The 15,153-nt window shown below is 35.1% G+C and overlaps 4 non-coding genes across 4 annotated transcripts; 3 read left to right on the forward strand and 1 right to left on the reverse strand.

Annotated features, from left to right (window-relative positions):
• Window positions 1-2,717: 2,717 nt before the first annotated feature.
• Window positions 2,718-2,789, reverse strand: TRNAC-GCA (transfer RNA cysteine (anticodon GCA)). The gene has a single exon. It is a non-coding gene; the product is annotated as a tRNA-Cys (tRNA).
• Window positions 2,790-4,996: 2,207 nt separating this feature from the next.
• On the forward strand, window positions 4,997-5,068 carry TRNAC-GCA (transfer RNA cysteine (anticodon GCA)). The gene has a single exon. It is a non-coding gene; the product is annotated as a tRNA-Cys (tRNA).
• Window positions 5,069-9,347: 4,279 nt separating this feature from the next.
• TRNAC-GCA (transfer RNA cysteine (anticodon GCA)) lies at window positions 9,348-9,419 on the forward strand. The gene has a single exon. It is a non-coding gene; the product is annotated as a tRNA-Cys (tRNA).
• A 4,848-nt stretch (window positions 9,420-14,267) lies between these two features.
• Window positions 14,268-14,350, forward strand: TRNAL-CAG (transfer RNA leucine (anticodon CAG)). The gene has a single exon. It is a non-coding gene; the product is annotated as a tRNA-Leu (tRNA).
• Window positions 14,351-15,153: the final 803 nt, after the last annotated feature.

Here is a 15,153-nt window from a genome sequence, read left to right on the forward strand (position 1 = left end):
GTTGTTCCTGCAATAATTCCTATGTGCAAAATATAAAATTTTTCAGTAGGAAGGAAAAACGCATTTATTCATTCTACGGCTGCCAAACTTAGACGTTGTCCGAGAGACAACGATCAAGTATACAAACATGCCAGAGGAAGATGCAAAGAAAAATACGAGACAGAATGACAAACGAAACACTACAAAGACTGACGAACACTACTGACACAGCAGAACGAGCCACGGCAACGAAGTGGACCTGGGGCTGACATGTGGCGAGACTACACCAGGCAAGATGGACCCATGCAGTCACGATGTGGGACCCCTTCGTCGGAAAGAGAGGACAGGGAAGACCACGGCTCAGATGGTCTGACATGTTTACCAAAGAGGCGGGGAAACAATGGTCGATGACAGCAAAGAACAGAGTTTTGTGGAAAGAACTAGGGAAGATCATTGTAAATAGATAACGTAATAAGTATTAAGATACTGTAAATAGTAAAGTCAGTTTTAGTGAAAGTGTAAGATAAGTTTTGTAAATAGTAAAGTCAGTGTTGAGAAAGTGTCAGGTAAATAGTGTAAATAGCAATCAGTGTTTGTCAAAGTGCCGGTGTCAGCAGTACCTATAATGTGTGTAGTGCAAGAAAAAAAAAAGAACAAAGAACAGAGTCCTGAGACTAGTTAAAGTTGAACAGGGTTATTAACCATGTCACAAAAGTAGTGTACACGACAAGCTCACCTGGATTGGCTCACCAAGCGAGTACACTTGAGCCATCCCTGTCGAGGGAGGCCTGTGCCCAACATGGGACATCATGGCTAACATTCATTCATTCATTCATTCATTCATTCATTCATTCATTCATTCATTCATTCATTCATTCATCGCAGTGGTACATAGGAGACTGTGAATTCTTACATTTTCGAAAGAAAAAAATATAATTACATATAGAAGATTTTATTACTTGCTGTATTACTATTTAAGTTATTTAATAAAGCAAAAATCTGAAAATCGATAAATATGTCACGTAGGAGTTATTTCAGGAACAACGACGAAGTGTTTCAGGCAAACTGTGTTCTAGAGTCCCTCTACTGTGTGCTATAGAAGGCGGCGTGGTCGTGCTCCGTTGAACTTGTTCTCTATTTACATGTGTTGCAGTCGACGAGTAACTTTTTTAATCAGTTGTTTTACGAAATTTTATTGACTGCGACGAGTAACTTATATCATGGGCTAGAGATCGCAGAATTCCGTATTAATTTCGAAAAAAAGTGATAAAAATATCATATTTCGAGTTTTATGGCTAATTAATAATTGTAAGATAATCGCAACAATTTCGTATAAATTGAAAAGAGATTTTTACGTGAAAAACTAACCCAATATTATGCATTAGGCAACAAAATAATGATGAAAAAGGTTTTCATACACCAATTTATTCAACAGATGAACAAGAAACCCAAACACATTTCAATACGGCAGATGTAAATTCAGGGTAATTCAACGTAAGAGCTCGTAATGCCTCAATCACGTCAAGTTTAACATTGAAAGTGTTGGCTGATTGTTTCAAAACAATTCCTTTCAAAGTGATACTGCATTCAGTACGTTTTATATCCTTGAAGTAACTCAGTGTTTTAACCCTTTTTGTGAGTGCATTAACATTACAAACATTCGTCTTTACAATATTTGCTGGGTTGAATAAGTCATTTAAATTTACAAACAATGAATATGAATCATGTAGCTCGTATTTTTCAATTTTCTGAATCATAAGTTTACTGACATGCTTAAATAATTTTTATATTTCAAAACTTATGTACTTTATACTCGTATATTTAAGCGTAGTGACCTAAAAGCATACAAACGTACAATTTATAAAGTATCTATATGTATACAGCGTTATTACTTACTTACTGGCCTTTATGGAATCCGGAGGTTCATTGCCGCCCTCACATAAGCCCGCCATCGGTCCCTATCCTGAGCAAGACCAATCCAGTCTCTATCATCACATCCCACCTCCCTCAAATCCATTTTAATATTATTCTCCCATTTAGGTCTCGGCCTCCCCAAAGGTCTTTTTCCCTCCGGCCTCCCAAATAACACTATATGCATTTATAAATTCGCCCATACGTGCTACATTCCCTGCCCATCTCAAACGTCTGGATTTAATGTTCCTAATTATGCCAGGTGAAGAATACAATGCCTGCAGTTCTGTGTTGTGTAACTTTCTCCAGTCTCCTGTAACCTCATCCCTCTTAGCCCCAAATATTTTCCGAAGCATCTTATTCTCAAACGCCCTTAACCTATGTTCCTCTCTCAAAGTGAGAATACAAGTTTCACAACCATACAGAACAACCGGTAATATAACTGTTTTATAAATTCTAACTTTCAGATTTTTTGACAGCAGACTGGATGATAAAAACTTCTCAACCGAATAATAACAGGCATTTCCCATATTTATTCTGTGTTTAATTTCCTCCCGAGTATCATATATATTTGTTACTGTTGCTCCCAGATATTTTAATTTTTCCACCTCTTCGAAGGATAAATATACAGCATTATAAAAAAATTAATATTCATTAATACTACAGGTAGTTGCAGATTAAGGAGAATGTGTATAACTAATAAATAGTACGAAAGTATCCAAATTAATTATTCTCACAAAACATCACAATTACCCGAAACCTCACAAAGTATAAACTAAACTTCCGTATATAAAATATATTACTACAATTCGAACTAAAAGATTACAAGGGGGCACCCGGGTTTGAACCGGGGACCTCTCGATCTGCAGTCGAATGCTCTACCACTGAGCTATACCCCCACGAATGTCTACCTATTTTGTTATTACTAGTAGCATGAGTTTCCCTGTCAGATCGAGATTGAGACAAGCGATATCAGGAACGGATTGGGTGGGTCTCTTCATTATGATACAAGGGTCATTATAATTTGAAATATTTAAGACTTTTTTTTACCTTTGACTGTTGGTCTGAACCATTCAATTTTTCTGACTTGATTTTGGCGTCATTTCCTTTGAACAAGAAAAGCTGACGGAACTTTAAGCGAAACATTCTACGTTTAGGCCGGTTAATCTTGAACAATTCTTGTTCGGGGCCATATGAGCCTGTTAGTCACAACTCACATGCTCCAAACAGTGAAAAATTGACATACCGTTATATTTCCATGCAGTTACCTGCGTAGAGCACGATTCAGAGGTTAATTTTTCACATTTCTTAAATGATGCTTGTGTAAACGGACGACAAACGACCCGGTTTTTGTCAAAAGTCTCATGATCCACTGGATCTTGTGAGTTCTGTTGTTTAGCGCTTCTCGACCAATCACCGATCAGGATTTCCCTTTCTCTTCTCCACTTCTTGTTGTGTAGAGTAGGGTTGTGGATTAGTATCTTGCATGTGCCTTGTTATTTTTATAAATATCAGTGAATTTAGGTGACTTATTTAAGAATAGTTATAGTTACTTTATGCTCGACCATGCCGAAATGTAGTAATTATACACCTGGTAGCAGCCCTTTAATGGACCTCGTATGAAAATTAAGAAACTCGCTTGCGCTCGTTTCATAAACATACTCGCGCCTTAATTACTACCATTATAGGCTTGTTGCATAATGTACTATTGCATTATACTTATTTTATCGCCTTGGATGGAGTCGTATTGCGCTGAATGATATCGAGGGCATCATGCCAGAAGGTGTATCAACAAAACTGCAACTTTACATTTTTTTTTTTTAGTCAACTGTCCTAAGACAGATCTGGACTCCACAAGTAACACCAACAACACATCACTCAACTAGGCCAGGAGATAATGGGGTAGGGTGGCCAGTTCCTTTCTCCTCCATTACATACATCGTTGACTAATATTACACTAAACAAACTTCAGATGTATACAAACAATGACTGTTTTTTCTCCGACACATACCGTTAATATAATCATTCAATATTATACTGTAAATTCGGTGTGTTCAAAGTAGAAAATAACTACAAACACAATAATTATTCAATTGCATATTAATTTTCTACATAATAGGAATAAACTATGAATATACCTGTAATAATTATTTGACAGTACATTTAACTATAACTATTATTTCAGTAATTAAATAATTTACCTTTGTATTTGGTAGAATGAACTATTATTTTCATTTTATTGGGTTATTTTACGACGCTGTATCAACATCTAGGTTATTTAGCGTCTGAATGATATGAAGGTGACAATGCCGGTGAAATGAGTCCGGGGTCCAGCACCGAAAGTTACCCAGCATTTGCTCGTATTGAGTTGAGGGAAAACCCCGGGAAAAACCTCAACCAGATAACTTGCCCCGACCGGGATTCGAACCCGGGCCACCTGGTTTCGCAGCCAGACGCGCTGACCGTTACTCCACAGGTGTGGACATGAACTATTATTATTGTAAATGATGCTGTAGGTTATAGTTAATTTAAGTTCCGTGCAGTAGATTTTAACTATAATCGTTACTTGTATTTTTACAAAATATTACATCACACCGTGTATAAATATACATTTTATTCTAAAGTGCCCACGTGTAAACAGTGTTACAAACAGGGAGCGAAACTTGTTGTCCCATGAAACAGGTTTGCTATTCCTTGACTGTAGATACGGGTTTGTTTATTTGCGCGTGAGTAATCATGGTCAGCGGTGGAGAGGGGTAGGTAGAGACTACAAATTTCAGGATAATGACATGACGCGTAGAATGAATATAGTAATTTCAGGTAATGTAGGAGACTTGGTAACCAAATTAATTAACCATTTCAGTTTGGACTTAAAGTTCCATTACCTTTTCTTGTTCAAGGGAAATGATGCCAAAATCAAGTCAGGAAAATTGTATGGTTCAGACTAACAGTCAAAGATCAAAAAAAGGCTTAAATATTCAATTATAACGACCCTTGTAGCATAATGAAGAGACCCACCCAGTCCGTTCCTGATATCGCTTGTCTCAATCTCCATCTGACAAGGAAACTCATGCTACTTGTAACAACAAAATACGTAATCCTACATGGGGGTATAGCTCAGTGGTAGAGCATTCGACTGCAGATCGAGAGGTCCCCGGTTCAAACCCGGGTGCCCCCTTGTAATTTTTTAGTTAGAATTATAGTAATATATTTTACATACGGAAGTTTAGTTTATACTTTGTGAGGTTTCGGGTAAGTATGATGTTTTGTGAGAATAATTATTTTGAATATTTTCGTACTGTTTATTAGTTATACACATTTTCCTTAATCTGCAACTACTTGTAGTATTAATAAGTATTATTTTTTTTATAACGCTGTATACACATAGACCAGCGGTGACGAAAATGTAATCGTGCGCCAAGCCACTGTGTAACCTGCAACGTGCATAGCACCTATGGAGGGAGGCGGACACCCGAAGGGGAAGTGAAGCAATTGTCTGACTTATTGACGGATTTTCATTTTCCTTACGTCAAGCACTTAAATATAATTTTATACAGTACAAGGCTACAAACTAATGTTTAGTACGTGTAATGAAGAAAGAAATGAACAATATCACACCCTAAAATTAACTGTCTTCAGAATGTCTCTGCGACAAAGTTTCAAAATCAGTAATTATGTCACTTACTGCCAGTCGTAGTTGATCACGAAGGTATTTGTCTGTCAGTCGTGATTTAAATTTGGGTTTTACTATTTTACTATTACAATATTGTTGAAAATAATTTTTCCCAAACGTAAGTTGTAGCGAACATGGCTTCAACAGAGCAAGCGAAAGAACGAAGCTTCGGATATTTATTTTTTGGCAAAGATTTGAAAGTTCAACATTTGTCAAGTCCTTACATCTAGCTTTCATTTGACATCACATAGTAAATCAGTGAGTTCAAATTGAAGAGCTAACCGCATTATTCATACATCTGCTGAAAAAGGGTCGACGTACAGCGATGATGATGATGATGATGATGATGATGATGATGATGATGATGATGATGATGATGATGATGATGATAACAATAACACTTAACCTTTTAATGTTTCATCAGTAACATGTAGTATAATGCCGTTTTATGTTATACAACCGTTTCCTCGTAATACTTGTGAACAAATCACACATTTAATATTCTCATCATATTGACAGCAAAAAAATGCGTCCTCCCATCCTACTTGAAACTTTCGTACATGTTTTCGAGAGAGACATATGCTACAAGCAGGTCACAGACAAATACAAATTGAACGGGGTTTGACTCCAGTGAGTGAGAGAGTGGAGGTTGGCGGAGGTTAGAAGCAAGCGAAATGCACTGCGAGTCACAATGTCTCGCGAGTCACATTCTCGCCACGGCGGACATAGATACTTTAGAATTGTACGTCTGTATGCTTTGAGGTCACTATGCTTAAATGTATGAAGTATAACACACATAATGTCTAATAAGCAATTAAGTCTAATGGAAAATGAGTTTATTTATCCATGTATAATATCATGCCAAAATGTTTAATTTGAATTAAGTATAATCACAAATGTCTACTGATGTCTAATCGGAAATAATGTCTATTCGTTGTCTAAAATCGTCTTATGAGAAAAGGACTCATGCCAAAATGTTTAATTTTGAATTAGGTCTAATCTCAAATGATTTTAGTGACGCAATGGTTTACATTTGTAGTAACAATATCCATTAACTTCATGTTACAAAAAGGCCAATTGAAAAATAATGGATAAATAACATTGCAACTTCTAAATAAGCATACTATCAATCTACCAGTGTTACCACTGTCTGATCCGACAAAACCATATAGCATTGCCTAATTGGAAACAATTTATAGGCTAAAATTTCAGACTGAACTATTGGAGGAAAATTAAAACCTTGAACTATCAATTGAATATATATGTATATATATATATATATTATATTACGGTTACAGATATAAGAATGCAATTTTTACTATGTATAAATATATAATTTTCTCTATTCAAAGATTCTTCTCCTTCTTCTTCTTCTTCTTCTTCTTCTTCTTCTTCTTCTTCTTCTTCTTCTTCTTCTTTCACTACCTCCTTATTGCCGCCTAAGCAGCGTGAAGGGGTTGCCTCTGATCAATTTCTTATATTGATCCCGGTCAACTGCAAGAAGTTTTATTTGTGCAATCGACTTTCCCCATTCAAAGATTCTAGGAGTCGAAATCTGTTGTACATTTTTTACCTTTTTCACAACTTTAAATAACACTGAAAGTTAGACATAGACATGATTGTAAGTTAGACGTAGTTGAACATAATTTTACATTAGACAGATTGATATTAGACCCTCCTTCTTGGATCTTCAGTTGTTAGATCTAAGAAATTAGACTTTATTTTATTAGCAAATAAATTTTTAAACGTACTGACCGCAAACCGCCTGTGTACAGTAATTACTTACTCATGGATTTTAAGGAACCCGCAGGTTCATTGCCACCCTCACATAAGCCCTCTATCGGTCCCTATCCTGAGCAAGATTAATCCAGTCTCTACCATCATATCCCACCTCCCTCAAATCCATTTTAATATTATCCTCTCATCTACTTCTCGGCCTTCCCAAAGGTTTTATGCCCTCCAGCCTCCCAATTAACACTCAATATACATTTCTGGATTTGCCCATACCTGCTACATTCGCTGCCATCTAAAACTTCTGGATTTAATGTTCCTAATTAAGTCAGGTGAAGAATAAAATGCATGCAGTTCTGCGTTGTGTAACTTTTCCATTCTCCTGTAACTTTAGCCCTCTTAGGCCCAAATATTTTCATAAGAACCTTATTTTCAAATACCCTTAATCTCTGTTCCTCTCTCAAAGTGAGAATCGAAGTTTCACAACCATACAGAAGAACCGGTAATATAATTGTTTTATAAATTCTAACTTTCAGCTTTTTGAGAGCAGACTGGATGACAAAAGCTTCTCAACCGAATAATAACATGCATTTCCCACATTTATTTTGCGTTTAATTTCCTCCCGAGCATCATTTATATTTGTTACTGTTGCTCCAAGACATTTGAATTTTTCCACGTCTTCATAGGATAAATTTTAATTTTTTATATTTCCATTTCGTACAATATTCTGGTCATTAAACATAATCATACACTTTGTCTTTTCGGGATTTACTTCCAAACCTATCTCTTTGCTTGCATCAAGTAAAATTCCCGTGATTTCCCAAATAGTTTGTGCACTTTCTCTTAACTTCGTCACGTCATCCGCATAAACAATTCAATTCCAAACCCTTTCTGTTATCCTGAACTTTCCTAATGGGATATTCTAGAGCAAAGTTAAAAAGTAAAGGTGATAGTGCATATGCTTGCTTTAGCTCGCAGTCGATTGGAAAAGCATCTGGCAGAAACTGGCCCATACGGACTGTGCTGTACTTCTCACTGAAACACGTTTTAATTAATCGAATTAGTTTCTTGGAAATACCAAATTCAATAAGAATATTATATAAAACTTCTCTCTTAACCGAGTCATATGCCTTTTTGAAATCTATGAATAACTAATGTATTTTACGCTTATATTCCCATTTTTTCTCCAATATCTGTCGAATACAAAAATTCTGATCAATAGTATACAGTAATATGTATTAATTAGAAAATTAAAGTTAAACATAGCAATAACTATAGTTAAAATCTATTATACGAAAACTTAAATTAGGGTCTAACTGTACAGAATGAAAGGCATTCATTGACAGTCCTTTTAAGGGCGAATCCTGAGCATATGATGAAGAAAATTGTTTTCTAATATTTTGTTCCTTTGCGCTTATACTTCCCAGAAATAATTACTTTACATGTTACATTTTGATCCCATTCTCTTCTAAATACATTTAGAAAATACATAGTTTATGAACGTCTTTACATTTGAGTTCTCGGCTTCAACAAATAATTTTGCACAGCGTTTCTATTACTTTTACGATTTGAAAATATTTTATGCTTTAATAAAAGTATTAATAAATCACAAATAATAATGAATCTTTGGCAAAGCGTGCCTTAACCTAAGGCTTGATACCTCTTTTTCCAATTACTGTATCTGTTAGTGTTCTTTCTAACAATAAGACAATTTCAAGTGTATTTGGACAATCGAACATTAATTATATCAAAGCCTCTATTAACAGATGGTGAATTTAGAGGACAAATTTTCTGTCTATTGAGGAAGCAACATAATACAAAGTGCTGAATTACTCTGTGTCTTCATATTGACCTCTTACGAACTTTATAAACTTTCTGGATAATTCTCGTTACAGTGTGATGCAAATACTATAAAACTCTGTCATAATTCAATTACAAAAGCGGCTAATGTCTTCTTTGTCGTATTCACACTACAGGTAACAAATTTTCTAGTAGCTTTCATAAGCCTATAATGGGAATATTAATGTTGTCATCTTGGGGTAACACAGAGACTGGGGGTATAGCGCAGTGGTAGAGCATTCGACTGCAGATTGAGAGGTCCTTGGTTCAAACCCGGGTGCCCCCTGAAGTATTGTTTTGGAATGTTCGGAATTATGTTACATTACAAAGAAATTAAAATGTTAATTGATGGAACGTTTGGGAGTGTACTTAAGGGGTTAGGTACAGCTTACAACAGTAAAATTTTGGAAATATTCAACATTCTTTTCCTCCATTACTGTATCTTGTACAATAATGAAAATTAGTATGTGTAAAACATTGCCCCACTGCTAAATTCAAAATATATTTTTTCGATTAAAAATTATTTACATTTTTGTTTTCAAAATTCAGTTCACTGTGCAGTGATGAAGCGTTTCCCACATAACTCAAAAACTATCCAACATTCTGTGATGAAATATTTTGTGTGTATTGTATTAATGCATTTCATATCTACAATATATGCAAGATCATTCTCTACCTTTGATAGATTATCTTGTAAAAAAATAAATTCATTTAAAAATGGTTAAATATTATTACTACATTTTTGTTTTCAAAATTCAGTTCACTGTGCAGTGATGAAGCGTTTCCAACATAACTCAAAAACTATTCAACATTCTGTGATGAAAATTTTTGTGTGTATTTATGCATGTTATATCTACAATATGATGCAAGATCACTTCTCTACCTTAGATAGATTGTCTGATGAAAAATAAATTCATTTAAAAATTGTTGTAGGGGTGGGGATGTGTTCTCCTATGGTGGGGGGTGATAAAAACAAACAACTGACGAATGAAAATGGCAGTATGAAAGGTCAACAGGAACATCAGTAGTTCGTAGGACACTGAAGATGACGCAGAACCGGCGTCGAAACGGGCCGTCTTTCTAAGGTACATAACCTTTTTTAAAAATTTTAACACTTTTAAGGTGTCGTTAAACAATTTTAAGTTTTTTAAACAAAGTGTTAACGTGAGCCAGAATCAAGGAAAAATTATACATTTTCACTTCACCCTAATACAGGTTCAAACATTTGAAGGCAGATAATATTTTCTGTACATTCCGGGAATACAGAACAAGGAGCAAAAAAGAGCACAAGTTTCCAGTGCATCTGTGGCGGCATTGTGGCGTTATTTGCCACAGAGGCCGCCTGTGCAAGTTCATAATTAAGAGTAATTCATGAAGCTCAGAGTCGCTTGTGCAGAGAACTGTAATATCGACGATAACCTCGTCGAGTTCAAAGAGGGTGTGACCCCGTCTGTCTGAAGACATTGACAAATCACAGAGCATTACAGCAATTAGAAGACGCTTGTTCGTCTGTCAATACGGGCGATGACAACTCTTGAGAGCCACTTGTCGCGTCACATGCGATGTGCTACCGATAGAGTGTAGCACTGTCCGGTTTCAGGCAAAAAGGGATTATATTGAAGTGTAATTATTATTTATAGCAAAAGTGCTGAAAGTTTGAACAGTATGCAACTTCTGATTACGAAAGTTATCAACGCTTCAGGAATTCCAATTTATTGATTAACGCATAACGAACAGTTAGAGCAGCCATCGTCAACTGGCCTGCATACTAGTTCGGAGCGCCGAGACGCTGGCTGAGGAGGCAGTACTGTGCAGTGTGTCGAGCCAAGCCAACGCATCCCATCACAGAAGCCAACTTTCTGACCATAATTTACAATGTCTTCTTCGATTGTGTTCTACACGAGCATTGACACCTAACATAAACCAGTTAGTGAGGGAAAAACGAATTAAAAAATCCAGGAAAACCAATGCTAATATGATCAGCGAAAATAATTTTTATCATTTGTTATTTATATTGTAATAAAATAATTTAGGCCTATTTCAGTCTTGTAACAGAAACAACAATATGTTTCATATGTTATACAAAATAACAAATACAGTAATTGGTTTAGTGATATATAGTGTCAGATAAAAAATAGATAATTAATTTTACATTATTGACGACACTTAAACAAAGGAATAGGATGACAGGATTTAAATATTAATAATGGATTCGATTTGTTTAATATTTAGTAGCAGTGAAAATGCGTTATAGGTCTGTAAGTTCTCAATTATTTTAATATGAAAAAAAAAAACTATTTGCTTTCAAAACCACTGCAATAGATAACAAATAAGTACAACTTGCTTGTTGTCTTAAACTAAAAAGTGATTTAAAAAACCAGGAAAACCAATGCTAACGAACAGCGAAAATAAATTTTATAATTTGTTATTTAGATTGTAATAAAATAATTTAAGCCTACTTTAGCCTTGTAACAGAAACGATAATATGTTATTATGTTATACATAATAACAAATAATTGGTTTTGTGATATATAGTGTCAGATAAAAAAAGGATAATTAATTTTATTTTATTGACGACACTTGAACAAAGGAATAGGATGACATGATTTAAATATTACTAATGGATTCGATTTGTTTAATATTTCGTAATAGTGAAAATGCATTAGGCCTATAGGTCTGTAAATTCTCAATTACTTTAATATAAAAAAAAACTATTTACTTTCAAAACCGATACAATACATAAGGGAAAAATACATATTGTTTCTTGTCTTAAACTGAAAAGTGGTTTACTTATTACACAGTTCCTCTTAATAGTACATTATGCAACGAGCCTATAATGATAGTAATTAAGACGCAAGTATGGTTGTTTATGAAACGAGCGCAAGCGAGTTTCATAATATTCATACGAGCGCCTCAATTACCATTATAGGCAAGTTTCATACCACTTTTTATGCTCGACCATATTTCTAACTTGAAATTATTCAGATGTATACATTTTATTTGTATCTGACAAGATCGGAAGTGACCTTGTTCTAGGTCGTGAATTGTGAGATGTGCGCAGATGCGAAAGTATTGATTTGACAAATTGAATTTATTTGAATATTATTTACAATTAACGCTAATTATTATAGTAACAGAACATAACCTTCTGCGACAGTATTGGATTTCCAGCCTCCGTGACTTTTCGCTAATTGTCTTTCGATTGCATATCCGAGAATAATTGATACTTGCGGTTTTATAACGGTACAAAGCTGAATTGACATTGGCTGAACACCTGTAAGCTGAGTTCTCATTGGCTGAACACCTGTACTTTAATGAGTAGGTGTATTTTAATGACATGCATTAAAGGACTGCTACCAGGTGTATAATTACTACATTTCGGCATGGTCGAGCATAAAATAAATTAAGTACATGCTTCTTCCGTGTTTATTATAATTATAATTATAATAAACACGGAAGAAGCATGTACTTAATTTATTTTTATCAGTCCTACTGCTGCACAGTTGATGTCTAAGGGATAGAACTGAGCTAGCGAGCAAACTATCCCTGCACCATAGTGCACTGAGATGACGACTCCTGAGTAAGAACATCGAACTTCTTTCCAGAAATAAAGATTCAAATTCCAGAGGTCACCTTTTAGAACTTGCGCTGAAGAACGACCGTGTAATACTGATTTTCTTGGGTACTATCGCCCTCTCTGTATTCGTTTCATCTTGTGTGCAAAACACACACTAATCTTTACCTAGTCGTTAGGCTAACGTAGAGGTCATATTGTTTGAACAAAGATTAAAATATCTACGTAAGATTATTATTTTCTGGTCTTACAGAATACATCTGTTATGGTAACAATTAATATTAGAGGAGAAAAATTCGCTCCGGCGCCGGGGATCGAATCTTTACGTAGATTCTTCGAGCAACAGTGCATATTACTGCACAGATTACTGCGCATATTACAGTGAAATCCCGGCCACCAAGTCACTCAACTGAGTGCGCTCCTTGTATAATGGCAGTTGTATTAATATAAAATGTCAGCATACATGTCCAACTTGGAGTCAGACCACAAAGGGAAAAAGAAACACTGGAGGAGAGGGTTCGATCCGGTGCTGTGCATTGAAGTTCGGAGTAGCTAAATGGTCAAAGCGCTTGATAAGTAGAACCAAGGACCCGGGTTCGATCCCCGACGCTGGAGCGAATTTTTCTCCTATAATATTAAAAGATAAATCTATTTTTGATCACTAGAGACGAGAATTCCATGCAAATGCGTGTTTTATAAGACATAGCTCAAACTTAGTACTTATCCATTTCATTAATATCAGGTTCCAAATATGTGTACGTTTTCCGTGCATATTTGCATGTTTTGGCCTTTTTGGGAATAAAAACATGCATAATGCATATTTAAGCAATATTTAACTTAATCATGCAATATAGACTACATTATATTCAGTTTAATAAAGGTATGTTTTAATGGTTTTGAGTGGACTCCTCATTTTCTCCATTTTTATGACCCTCATTTTAGCTTCAGGAATCAGGATTGAAAAAAGAAAAGAAAAAAAAAAGTAACAGAAAAAGGTTCTTTCAAGCTTGCACCCATAACTTCTTCCGATGTAGAGAGGTAATTCTCTGCCTACAAAACATATTGACTGACAAGCGCAGGATCTCACAGAAACCAATTTACAAATACTCTAAGTTGTTAACTGTGGCCAAAACGATATTTGGAACAAAAATGAAAGTGCATGTTTTAATGTATTTTTCGCTTGATCGTGCATGTTTCATAGTGCATGAATGCATGCATATTTTGGAATTTTACAGTGCATGAAATTCTCGTCTCTAATAACCACGCTACTAATAATATTGAATGAGGACGGAGCGAATGATAGTTGCGCGACAAGGAAAGGGTTAAGCGATCAGAAAAAAGAGTTCGTAGACATGGTATAGTTGCTTTTGTTGGTAACGTAAGAAAAGGCAACATGGCGGATAGCAGTGGGAAATGGTCTAAGGTTTCTCCAGCATTTTAATTGTTATTAATGAACGAGAATAAATAAGTCTCAAAACCATCTCCAACTCTTTAGAGCGCAATATTGAATTACGCCCATTTGTGTTATTATTCAATATGTGCACGTACTGTAAACATGTTGTCAGGATGGCCGAGCGGTCTAAGGCGCTGCGTTCAGGTCGCAGTCCACTCTGTGGGCGTGGGTTCGAATCCCACTTCTGACATACATTTTTATTTTCTCATCATAAGAAGTACAGAAAATGTATTTTGAAAGTATAAAAGAGTATGCTACATATAGATATTTAGACTTATTGGTAGATACATTTAGGCTTATAGATGGACAATCAGAGTAAGCTAGAAAGCTAGAAAATAATTAACTGTGCAATAAAACTTGTGCAACATTCTAAATAATTATTCGCATATATATATATATATATATATATATATATATATATATATATATATATACATAGGGACATCATTTTATTTTTACTAACATTTCTAATATTAACCTGGCTATACCTTTGGATCAACGGTTGCTACCCCTTTCCACGACTGGAGTTCGATGATACTGGCGTAATATACAAAGAAATCACTTTACTAGGTGTAGGAAGGAAGAAAAGTAGTTCATCCATTTGCATAAACTAGGAAATATCGTGCTTTTGAGTTTAATAATTTTCATTAGGTCTTTGTTTAATCAAAATACAGTACAGTATTAACAAGGAGTGTTTTTACTCACGAACTGAGCTATCCATTCGGAAGTATTCATTATGCAGTTTATATTATACTGTCTACAGCACATTAGCGTACAATGTAGAGAATGAAGTTAAATTGAAAAAGAATCATAATATGGATATTTAAACACATTTTTCAAAATGATGGCCGTTCATTTTGATATAAACTTCAGTTCTAATTCCAATTACCAGTTTTGTCCTTCGTACTAGTAACACATGTTGAAATAATTCTGTACCTACTCTATAAAAGAGTACCTTACGTACTGTAAATTCAATCTTCACTTCTGCCCGAT

The sequence above is a fragment of the Periplaneta americana genome, chromosome 4 (assembly GCF_040183065.1).
Source record: "Periplaneta americana isolate PAMFEO1 chromosome 4, P.americana_PAMFEO1_priV1, whole genome shotgun sequence".
NCBI classification, from domain to species: domain Eukaryota; kingdom Metazoa; phylum Arthropoda; class Insecta; order Blattodea; family Blattidae; genus Periplaneta; species Periplaneta americana.